Genomic DNA, 11,423 nt, shown 5'->3' with positions numbered 1-11,423 from the left:
TTTGAAATGTAAATGGCAGTGTGTGTGGCCTGGTAGAAGCAGCTCTGGGCTGGGGTGGGGGGTCTGGAAACCCAGGTTCCAACTCCTACTCAGAGCCTCAGAATGTGTAAAAGGAGAAAGGGAGGGTCCTAAGTCCCTTCCCACGTCACCATGGTCAGATTCTGGGGAAGCTTGCATTTTCCAAAGCTGAAGTCAACATCTCCCATCTCACGAGCTCTTCTACAATATGGGCCTTCCCTTCCCTGCCCACAAGAGTAGGGGAGACTGAAGCCCTTCCCTTAGATCTGGCCTAGCTGTGGTGACACATGGCTCCCCAGGTCAAAGGAGGCCATGTAGCTTTTATGTAGGGACCTGGAAATCATAGTCTTCGGAAGCTTTCTGTCTGGGTCATGCTGTGAGAAGCTGGAGGCATGGGAAAGGCCGCATGCAGGTTCTCTGGTGGATGGTCTCAAGGAGCCCAGCCTCATGCAGGAGAGCAGCTTCTGGAGGATTCCAGCCCCAGGCATTGGAGTCTTCCCAGCTGAGGCCCAAGCATCATGGAGAAGAAGTCACGTCCCCCATAACCACTCCCAATGCCATCTCTGCCCCACAGAATCTGTGAGCATGGACTATTTTGTACCACTAAGTTTGTGCCCGTTATTCTGCAGTAATAACTGGAACAGAATTGAATATCCTTCCCGCGGTGCACACTTACAGAGTGAAATGTAAAGCACATCTTGAAAAACATGTCTTGAGTTATTAGTCATCTGGAAAGTTCCTCGTTATAATATTGGTGTGGAAAGATCAGCCCACAAGTAGATGTTTGGTGGATGAAAGAAAAGTCATCGAACAATAAGATCAAAAGGGCCCCTTTGGATGAATGCAGACACTCAGCGCCGTGGGGTCGGGTGGCACGCTCGTTCTGTTCTCACTATCCCAGTTCTTAAGACAACCCACAGTCCCATCACAGACCAGAGACCAAGGTGTGAAAACGGATGCAGATCCCCCAGGCTGCGGCTGCTGCTGCGGCTTCTCTCACAGGCCCGGCTGGGCCTCGGGACCCTCCAGAGCCCAAAGGGTGAGTGTAGCCACTTGGTGATTCCTGGATGCTGCCCTCACTCCCTAAGGATTGATGAAAATCTCAACTCCCAGTATTTTCTCTGCTTTTTAATTCTGGCTCTGTTTTGTTTTCATTAGGACAGATTTGAATCATTCAGTGGGCAAATCTTCCCATGGAGAAAGTAGAAATAGGGTGTGCTGGGTTCCCTGGGGCAGCAGTTCACAACAAAATTTGTTCTGTTGTTTTAACTAGGGATTTACTTAGAATTCAACCCCTTTTGACATTTTGCTTTTTATTCAACAGGAACCACTCATGTGGCTCATAAGTCAAAGCAAGCTCTGAGTGAGTGGCTTCCTTCCCTTGGAGCTGGCTGTCTGGTGACCTCCTCTGCCAGGTTTCCACTTCCATGAACTCTGTGTGACTCCTTCCTGATTTTCCATATGCAAATGCAAGCAAATGTAATACCATTTCCTTTATTTTCCCTTTTTTACACAAAGGGTGACATTCCCTGCCTCTATTTCTAAGGATGTATTGAACCATAAACTTCAGGCTATTATTAAAATAAAACCACTCTTAACGGTAGTGTGATTGTGATGGGTAATGTGTGTGTCACCCTGGCTAGGCTATGGTGCTCAGCTGTTTGATCAGCACCAGCCTACATGTTGCAGTGAAGGTGTTTTCTAGATGTGATTAACATTTAAAGCAGAGACTGTGAGTAAAGAAGATGACCTTCCCTAATGAGGGTGGGCCTTATCCAATCAGTTGAAGGCCTTCCAAACAAACACTGAGATTTCCCAAAGGAGAAGGAATTCTGCCTTAAGGATGTAACACAGGAATCCTGCCTGAGTTTTCAGTCAGCCAGCTTTCCCTGCAGAGATCAAGTTTAAGATGGCAAAATCAACACACTTACATTTCCAGCCTGCTGGAACCAACTAGGCCCCCTGGCAGGCCCTCCTGCCAGGCCCCAAAATCACAGGAACTCATTCCTTAAAAGGAAATCTCTCTCTCTCTAAATATAGACATACACATGCATCCTATTGGTCTGTTTCTCTGGAGAGCCCTCATATAGTAGTTACATCTTTATTCTTAGGAGGCGCCTGCTGAGGAATGCAAGGGTGAGTTGTTTTGATGTCTGTAACTAGCTTCCAACCGGTTCCACGAGAGAAAGCGGGCGGAGGCAGAGAAATCACAACATGACACGAAGCGCTGGACCCAGGTGACATGTCGCAGTGTTTGTTGTCTTTCAACTTTTCAGCGTGTGAAAACATTTTCACAACAAGAATGGAGGCATCACTTCCCCACCTGCATTTCTACTCAGGGTCTTGCATGCGGGGAAAGGGGCCGGCACAGTCCAGGGGTCTCCCAGGCAGTCCGTGGGTCCCGTGACCTGAGCACCGCAGCATCAAGAGCAGGCTGGGGTGGAAAGGAAAGTAGCGTTCTAGGAGAGCCCCAGGCCTGCTGGTGCTGAGGATGCAGCAGGTGGGGTTCTCATCTCCCAGGCACCACGGCCCTGCCAGGAGGACCCCTTAGGGAGTGTGAGCAGAAAGGGGGCGGGCTGGATTTTGTTGCTCTCCCTTAGACCAAGGTCACACCCAGCTCAAGAAAGTCAGTCTCAGAACCTCTCCCTGTCAATCCAGCCTCCGCCAGCGTTTTCTAAACCTGTCTCTTCTTCCCTTCCCCTGCCGGACTCACCCTCTAAGCAGCCTACAGAAGGCAGCTGGCGGGGAGGCGGGCGTGGGGACGGGAGACCGGACGTGTCTGGGAAAGGGAGCTGAGGGGGTCGTTCCGTCCCCTGGGAGGTGATGGCTTGTGCCAGGTTCCTGTCCGCCCAATACTTCCAGCTGCATCTTATGTCTAGTCTTTTGTGGAGGGTCCAAACACCAATCTTTTCATCCCTTCCTGCAGAGCTAACTCACTAGGGCGACAACTGTGTAATTAGAAGCACGCGCACAAAACAGGAAGGGAGAGCCTAAGTTTGAAGAGCAATCTTTGCTGAGTGTGTGCATGAGGGTGTGAAAGTGGCCGGCTGTTTACACACCACCAGGGGCAGTGGCGTGTGAAGGAGTTGGCTCCTGGTGACCGCCTCAGTCTGGGAGCTCGGCGGTAAGCTGACAGCGTCAGTGTGTTGCCACCCTGTGCAGCGGCTCTCCTCTAAAGCATGCAGTCCTGCCGTGAGAGCCTTAAGCATACCACTTCCCCTTCCTGAGCCTCAGTTTCCTTATCTGTAATGTGGTAATGACACTTTTGCCTATCCTAGGATTATTATGAGTCATGATTCTGAAGCCCTCAGTAGAAAACCCGCCCCACTCCTAAGCACCCAGTCAATGTTATCTGGGTTGTTTTTTAAAGAATAAAACATTTTGTGTCTGGAGAATTGTTACTCTTAAGATAAATAAAGATGGAATTGGGCTCTGCCAAGAAACAGCAATATGCATTTTTAGATACTTGTGACAATTAGACAAGCAAGGTTTAAGTAAAATATGGAGATTTCATTTAACCAGATACCAATTTCTAAATGACAAAAAAAAAAAAAAAAATGAAATGGAACTCTGGTCATGAATTTGCTAACCAGAGTCTACAGACTGTAGCCATTGTTGCCAATATGGAAAACCTTTATTGCTTTTTTTTTTTCTGTAATGACTATGTTGGACAAAACAGTTGTCTCTGAGTGTGAATGTAGCTGAGAGAAATGATAAGACATCAAACTTCTGTCTGCAACTGCTCCTAGTTATAGATTTTTTTTTTCTATCTCCTTTATTTGCTATTTGGCTGCTTGGACCAGCTTGAATCGGAAAATTGGTGTCTTTCTCCAAAGAAAGTCAGTTCCCTCTCTGTTGCCATACTTGTGTGCTCCCTCCTCTTCTGTGCTCATTCTGGTGACTCATGAAAATAGGTAAAAGAGATGTGTTAATATTTATAGATATATGAAAACCTGAATAGCTGTGATCAACTAAAATGAGTGCAATGGTTTCCTAAATGGGATTGGAGAAACACCCTCAGTGGCCTCTTTGAAAGAACCTTAAAAAGACACAGATACCCCAGCTTTCCCTACAGAGGCACTATTGGGAAGGGGCAAGCCCAGTGTATTGGTTTGTTTTCACACTGCTAATAAAGACATATCCGAGACTGGGTAATGTATAAAGAAAAAGAGGTTTAATGGATCCACAGTTCACATGGCTGGGGAGGCCTCACAATCATGGTGGAAGGCAAAGGAGGAGAAAGGCATGTCTTACATGGAGGCAGGCAAGAGAGCATGTGCAGGGGAACTGCCCTTTATAAAACCATCAGATCGCATGAGACTTATTCACTATCATGAGAGCAGCGTGGGAAAAACCACCCCCATGATTCAATTACCTCCCATTGGGTCCCTCCCATGACAAGTGGGGGTTATGGGAGCCACAATTCAAGATGAGATTTGGGTGGGGACACAGCCAAACCATATCACCCAGGAAAGGAGGGTTTCACCACGTGGCTGTGCCATTCTAGAACAGAGGGCCTGTTTCTCTCTACGATGCAAGTACCAGCACCTATGAGGATAGAAGAAAACAAATGGTTAATACCCAGGAACACTAACCAATGAAGGGGAGACAAGACATCTGTGAGTCAGAGGACAAGATGGAGAGCACCCTCCAGCATCAGCAGCCGGGCCCTGCTCTCAGGGCTGCTTGGGGCAGCTGCTCTGAGAAAGAAATGATAGCTGCTATGGTCTAAATGTTTGTGTCAACCCAAAATTCACAGGGTGAAATCTTAAACCCTAAGGTGAGGGTATGAGAAGGTGGGGCCTTTGGAAGGTGATTAGGTCACCAGGGTAGAACCCTCATGAATGGGATCTGTGCCCTTATACAAGAGGTCCAAGAGAGACTGCTCGCCTTTTCTGCTATGGGGGGACACAACAAGAAGATATCTGTCTATGAGCCAGGAAGTGGGCCCTTCCCAGACACTGGATCTGCTGGCATTTTGATCTTGAACTTTCAGCCTCCAAAACTGTGACAAATAAACTTCTGTTGTTTATAAGCCACCCACCCAGGTTATGGCATTTTGTCACAGCAGCCTGAATTGACGGAGACAACAGCTGATGCAGGTGGAGAATGCAGGCTGGTTCTTGTGCGTTGGGTCTGGATCAGGCTGTGTATGCAGAAGGCATGCCAGGAGTTCCATGTGGGAAAAGCATGGCCGCTGGTACCCCAGGCTCCTCTTCACCTCCTTCTGGTCACCTTTTCTACCCTCCCCTGGTGATTCTGTAGTAATTAAGCACCAACTGGGGAAAGTGGTAGTGGGTCTATTCTGGGATTGTGAGGAGCATGAGAGACAGCAGCCTCACTGAGAGAGCCGGGGACAGACAGGGAATTTGCTTTCCGAAATGGGGTTCCAGAGAGGCAGCACCCCATTGTGTGATGCACATGGATAGAGTGAGGTACAAAATCTGTTTTTTCCCTGGCTTTTTCACACTTGAATCAGTCATGAGTGGCTTGTGACAGAGGTTGTAGAGAAAAATTTAAATAACAATTTCATCCAAGGTAAAGCAAATCCCCAAATCTGTAGGATGATGGGCAAGGGACAACAGTTTAAGAAGCCCATGAAGTAGCAGCAAGGATGGAAAGGAAGAACAGTGTGCAAGCTCAAGCCCTCTGGGAGTGTGCAGCCTAGGGGATGGCCCACCCAGACACCCAAGCCCAAGGAAGGATGCGTCCTCAGAAAGTGCCCACGTTCATGGGGTCCGTGTGAAAGGAGAGAAAGCAGCCCCTTTAAACAAACACATGCCCTGCTTTGTATTGTGCTGTGTCAGCGATGACAACCCAGACAACCTGGCTTCCAGCCAGCTGTCTACATGGGGCAGCTCCCGGCTCTCCTGCTGGGACCATCATGCCTAGAACCTGAAAAGCGGGTGCTTGGGGCCGCACGGTCATGCTGTCGGCAGAAACACTCCAGAGCCAAATGTGCTCATTTCAAAATCTGGCTCTTAGAAAAACTATATAACTCAGCAGGATCCAGACAGAGAAAGTCATCATTGCCCTACTTGTAGATGGGCAAGGCACAGAGGTGTTTGCCAAAGTTAATTTGGTGGGTCCATGAAAATTACCAACGGATCTTCTCATGATTGTAGACGTGCCTTAAAGGCAAAGAGTGGAGTCCCTCTCCTTAAAACTTCCTTAGGGTAATGTCTGCCACCTCCCCTGTTGTGCGTTCTGGGTGGAACTCGGGTGCACACATGGGCCCCATTTCAGGGGTGAACATGGAAGAAAGGACATCTGAGGAAAGGACGTGGTTACTGTGGTTGCAAAATTCCACAAGCTCAGTGACATAAAACAACACAAATGCATCATGTCACAACTCCACTGAGAATCCAGGTCACATGGGCCCTTTGCTTAGTGTTTCACAGGCTGAAATTGTGAGGTGGCAGATCTCTGCTCCCTTGATAGCTGTGGCCCAGGGGGCACTCTCCGCTCCTAGAGCCACCCCATGGGCAGTTTGCAACATGCTTCTTGCTCCTTTACCCAGCCCAGCAGGAATGCCTCTGTCTGGCTTTCTCCTGTGCAGTCAGCTGGGGAAAATTCTATGCATTTAAAGACTTCACATAATGGGATCAAACCCAGCCAGGACCCTCTCCCTGTTGCCCACCATGGTCACAGGAATGTTGTACTGTCATGTCCCCAGGGGACCTGTGCTTAGGGGAGGAGATTTCACAGGCAAGCACACCAGGGGTGGAGGCCTCAGGGGCCACCTTAGAATCCTGCCTACCACAGATGCCAATGGGATCTGATGCAGGAACAGGGTTTCAGCCATCATTCCCTCAGGTATGCTGGGCGCTGTCGTATCTTTTTATCCAGTATACCTGGGTTCAGCTGTTTGCACCTCCAAACATCCAAACACTGTTTTCACATTTTTGAGTTTTGTGGAATGCGGACAAATTGGAGATCTTTTGTGCTCAGAAAACATTTCAAATTTCTGTACATCACCTGGCCCTCTGTTTATGTGGGGCTTTGCTCTGTCACGTTCTAGAAAGCTCTGAGCCCCTGTGTGGGTTGCTGGCCGACCTGACTCATGGTCCTGCTCCTCCTCACAGCAGGGTGTGGACTCAACAGACCCAGAGTTCCCTGCTGGGACCCTCCTTGGGCCCCAGAGGTCCTCATTGTTTCTGCAAGGGTAAGGGTGGATTGACCCACAGTCTCATTTCTCACCGATGGAGTAGGGAGAAAAGCCTGCCCCAAATGGGTTTAAAGACATTATGGGAGGCCAGGCATGGTGCCTCATGCCTGTAATACCAGCACTTTGGAAGGCTGACGTGAGGATCATTTGAGCCTAGGGGTTTGAGACCAGCCCGGGCAATATGGTGAGACCCCATCTGTACAAAAAACAGGAAAAAATTAGCTGGGTGTAGTGCTGCACACCTGTAGTCCCCACTACTTGGGAGGGTGAGGCAGGAGGATCACTTGAGACCAGAAGGTCGAGGCTGCAGTGAGCTGTGATAGCACCACTGCACTCCTGCCTGGGCGACAGAGAGAAATCCTAATAAAAAAGAGAAAGGAAGAAAGAAAGAAAGAAAGAAAGAAAGAAAGAAAGAAAGAAAGAAAGAAAGAAAGAAAGAAAGAAAGAGAGAGAGAGAGAGAGAGAAAGGAAGGAAGGAAGGAAGGAAGGAAGGAAGGAAGGACATTATGAGGATTTAATATGTTTCCAACTAGTCCTTAGCCATGAGTTTTTCTCCAGCCTCTGAAAGAACACTTAATAAACACTGTATTGATTAACTATAATTTGTTCCAATTCAATAAACTATACATAGAATCAGATGTCTTTTTTGTTTTTTTTTGAGAAGGAGTCTCACTCTGTCGCCCAGTCTGGAGTACAGTGGTGCGATCTCAGTTCACTGCAACTTCCACCTGCCGAATTCAAGCAATTCTCCTTCCTCAGCCTCCTGAGTAGCTGGGACTACAAGCACATGCCGCCATGCCTGGCTAAGTTTTTGTATTTTTAGTAGAGACGGGGTTTCACCATATTGGCCAGGCTGGTCTCGATCTCCTGACCTTGAGATCCACCCACCTCGGCTTCCCAAAGTGCTGGGATTACAGGCGTGAACCACCGCACCCGGCCCAGATGTCTCTCTTTTAAAAGGGAGTGCTCTGGAGCTGACATAGAAAGATTCTGCTTTTGGACTTTGCGGCAGCTACGGAGTCCAACATTTGCCATGTCAGCATACCAACTTTATCCTCAGTCTAACACTTTACCTGAAATAGATTCTTCCTCTATAATCTTATAAAGAAAATTTTATATCACTACTGAAGGCGTAGGTTTGCTATACCAGTTCTATTGTTTATAATATGCTCTAAAATAGATATACAGTTCTTAGGGTGTAATATTTGTCAGTGTAACATCTGAAACATTTTGGGAAACCCTACTTTAATATGAAGAATAGATCAGTTTCAGCAAATTTCACTAGAAAAAACCCATATCGTTGTATTTCCTTTGCTATATCTAGGGTATTTGTTTAGAAAGTGTTCCAGTGAAAGTTATTCGTGGAAGAATAAGGTCATACTGACCTTGGGTTCCTTCCCAGCTCCTAGCATTTCCTTCATCGCCGAGCAGAATTGGAACGAAGTATTTTCAAGAGACCCATACTGTGAAACTGACAAGAGATGTTGCACTTGAGGGCCACTGATGTTCCTGATGTAAAGCCTGTCTCTGTTGTTGAGGAAATGGGCCTTTTACACACTGAGCTAGCATGCAGGTGATTGGGAGTTTCATTGCTGATTGAAGATCTAGGTCCTTTGTGCTGTTTAATACATTCCCAGCCCTTGACCCCCTGACTTGCCTCTGTCACTGCCAGCCCTTGCCTTCCCCCAGGCTGGTGTGGGGACTGCCTCCTCCCTTGTCTAGCAGGACACCTGCTTGGCATGGCCACTCTCAGGTTGCCCTGAGGCTGCTCACAGGTGCTGGGGGGGGGGCAGTTCCTGCCTGCTGGGGCTGGCAGGGTGACCATGTGGACAATAAGAACTGGGCCCAAGGGCATTAGCTGAATGCCTCCCAGGAGAAGAGGAAGCCTCTGTAGGTTTGAGCAATGACTGTGCTGACAGCAAACACAAACCTCCTCTAGGTGCCTCAGTCCTCTCAAGAATTCATACTCACTGTTCTGTTTAGAAGGCAAAAATGTTAGCCAGCTCAAGGTTCTGGGACACCACCCACTTTCTTTTTTGAGCTGAGAATGTCACTGTGTTTGTGGCCCAGGTGAGCCCCACCCTACCTCCCAAACATGTGTCAGGGTTGAATATATTTTCTCTATCTTCTAAATTGTTGTGAGTTGGAATGACTTGTGGTCCTGTTAGGTGGGCATCGTGTACGTGTAGTGTTTTAGTGTTGAAGGAGTGCTCAGGCCACATCTCCCTTCCCTCAGGAGGCACAAACACCTGGTCAGCTAAGCGGGGGTGGGGGCTCTGCACACAGCCAACTCTCCACCCCTCCACCCCTCCATTTAGTCAGGTCAACGGGGGCAAGCTGCGGGAGCCCTCTGTGCCTGTTTGCTTGTCTGTAAAGTGGGAGAGGTAAGGTAGCTAGCTTAGCACAGGGCATTTTGTCAATATCAAATGTGCGAAACAGAGAACAGGGCTTCCTTGGTGTGTAGTCAGTAAAATGCTAGTAAAAATATACTGGCTAGTCTGCAGAGATACAATTTTACCCAATACCCAGTTTTAGCCTGAAGTTTGTTGGGTCCCAGAACTTCCTGCTTCATCTCTCAAAACATCTTGGATTTTCCCTTTTGGAGTTCCAAACTCGAAAAGATTATAATTTGCCATTCCTCAAATCCCTGTTTTACTTTGCTTAAATTAAAAAACAAAAACTTTTACCTCCACTTTGGCAAACCCTTGTGGGAAATGATATAAAGGTTAATGGAAGCTATTTGCGGACAAGTTGGCTTGGAGTAATTGTAAGGAGGACCAGGAGCCCTGCAGAATGGAACTTTAGAGATATTAGGTTGGTACAAAAGTAACTGTGGTTTTTGCGTTGTTGGAATTTGCCATTTGATACTGGAATACATTCTTAAATGAATGTGGTTATGTTATACATCATTTTAATGTGCATTTCTCGCTTTGTGTTTTTTTTCTTTTGCTAATAACTTATTCCTTGGTGTTTATTTTATGTTTATTTTAGACTATGCAAATGATGTTAGACAAAAAGCAAATTCGAGTGATTTTCTTTTTGAGTTCAAAATGGGTCATAAAGCAGCAGAGACAACTCGCAACATCAACAATGCATTTCGCCCAGGAACTACTAATGAATGTACAGTGCAGTGGTGGTTCAAAAAGTTTTTCAAAGAAGGCGAGAGCCTTGAAGATGAGGCCGGTTATTGGAAGTTGTGGCCGGTTATTGGAAGTTGACAAAGGCCAACTGAGAGCAACCATCAAAGCTGATCCTCCTACAGCTACATTAGAAGTTGTCGAAGAACTCAACATCAACCATTCTACGGTTGTTCAGCATTAGCAGCAAATTGGAAGTGACAAAGCTTGATAAGCAAAGATTAAAAAAATCATTGTTTTAAAGTGTTGTCTCCTCTTATTCTATGCAACAATGAACCATTTTTTGATTGGATCGTGATGTGCAATGAGAAATGGATTTTACACAATCGCCAGCAATGCCCAGCTCTGTGGTTGGACCAAGAAGAAGCTCCAAGGCACTTCCAAAGCCAAACTTGCACCAAAAAACGGTCATGGTCACGGTTTGGTGGTCGGCTGCCAGTCTGATCCACTACAGCTTTCTGAATCCTGGTGAAACTATTAAATCTGGGAAGTCTACTGAGCAAATCGATGAGATGCACCAAAAACTGCAACATCTGCATCTGGCGTTGGTCAACAGAGACAGCCCAATTCTCCATGACAATGCCTGACCGCACATTGCACAACCAACCCTTCAAAAGTTGAACAAATTGGGCTACGAAGTTTTGCCTCATCCACCATATTTACCTGACCTCTTGCCAACTGAATTACCACTTCTTCAAGCATCTTAACAACTTTTTGCAGGGAAAATGCTTCCACAACCAGCAGGATGCGGAAAATGCTTTCCAAGAGTTCTTTGAATTCCAAAGCATGGATTTGTATGGTACAGGAATAAACAAACTTACTTCTTGTTGGCAAAAATGTGTTGATTGTAATGGGTCCTGTTCTGATCAATAAGGATTTGTTTGAGCCTAGTTATAATGATTAAAATTCATGGCCCGAAACTGCAATTACTTTTCCACTAACCTGGCAAAAACCTGCCTCTGGGCATGTTGTTCTTATGGCAAAGGGCAGGGCCAGACCTCTTCACTGCTGCTTCTTGGGCTAGTGGTAATGACATTGGAATGTCTGTATCGCCAGGGTCCAGCACTCACTGGTCTCTTGCACTGTATAAGCACTTACTC

This window comes from Hylobates moloch, unplaced genomic scaffold (assembly GCF_009828535.3).
Source record: "Hylobates moloch isolate HMO894 unplaced genomic scaffold, HMol_V3 SCAFFOLD_10, whole genome shotgun sequence".
In the NCBI taxonomy this organism is placed as follows: domain Eukaryota; kingdom Metazoa; phylum Chordata; class Mammalia; order Primates; family Hylobatidae; genus Hylobates; species Hylobates moloch.
The sequence above is the reverse complement of the archived record's forward strand: the minus strand, read 5'-3'. Positions refer to the sequence as shown.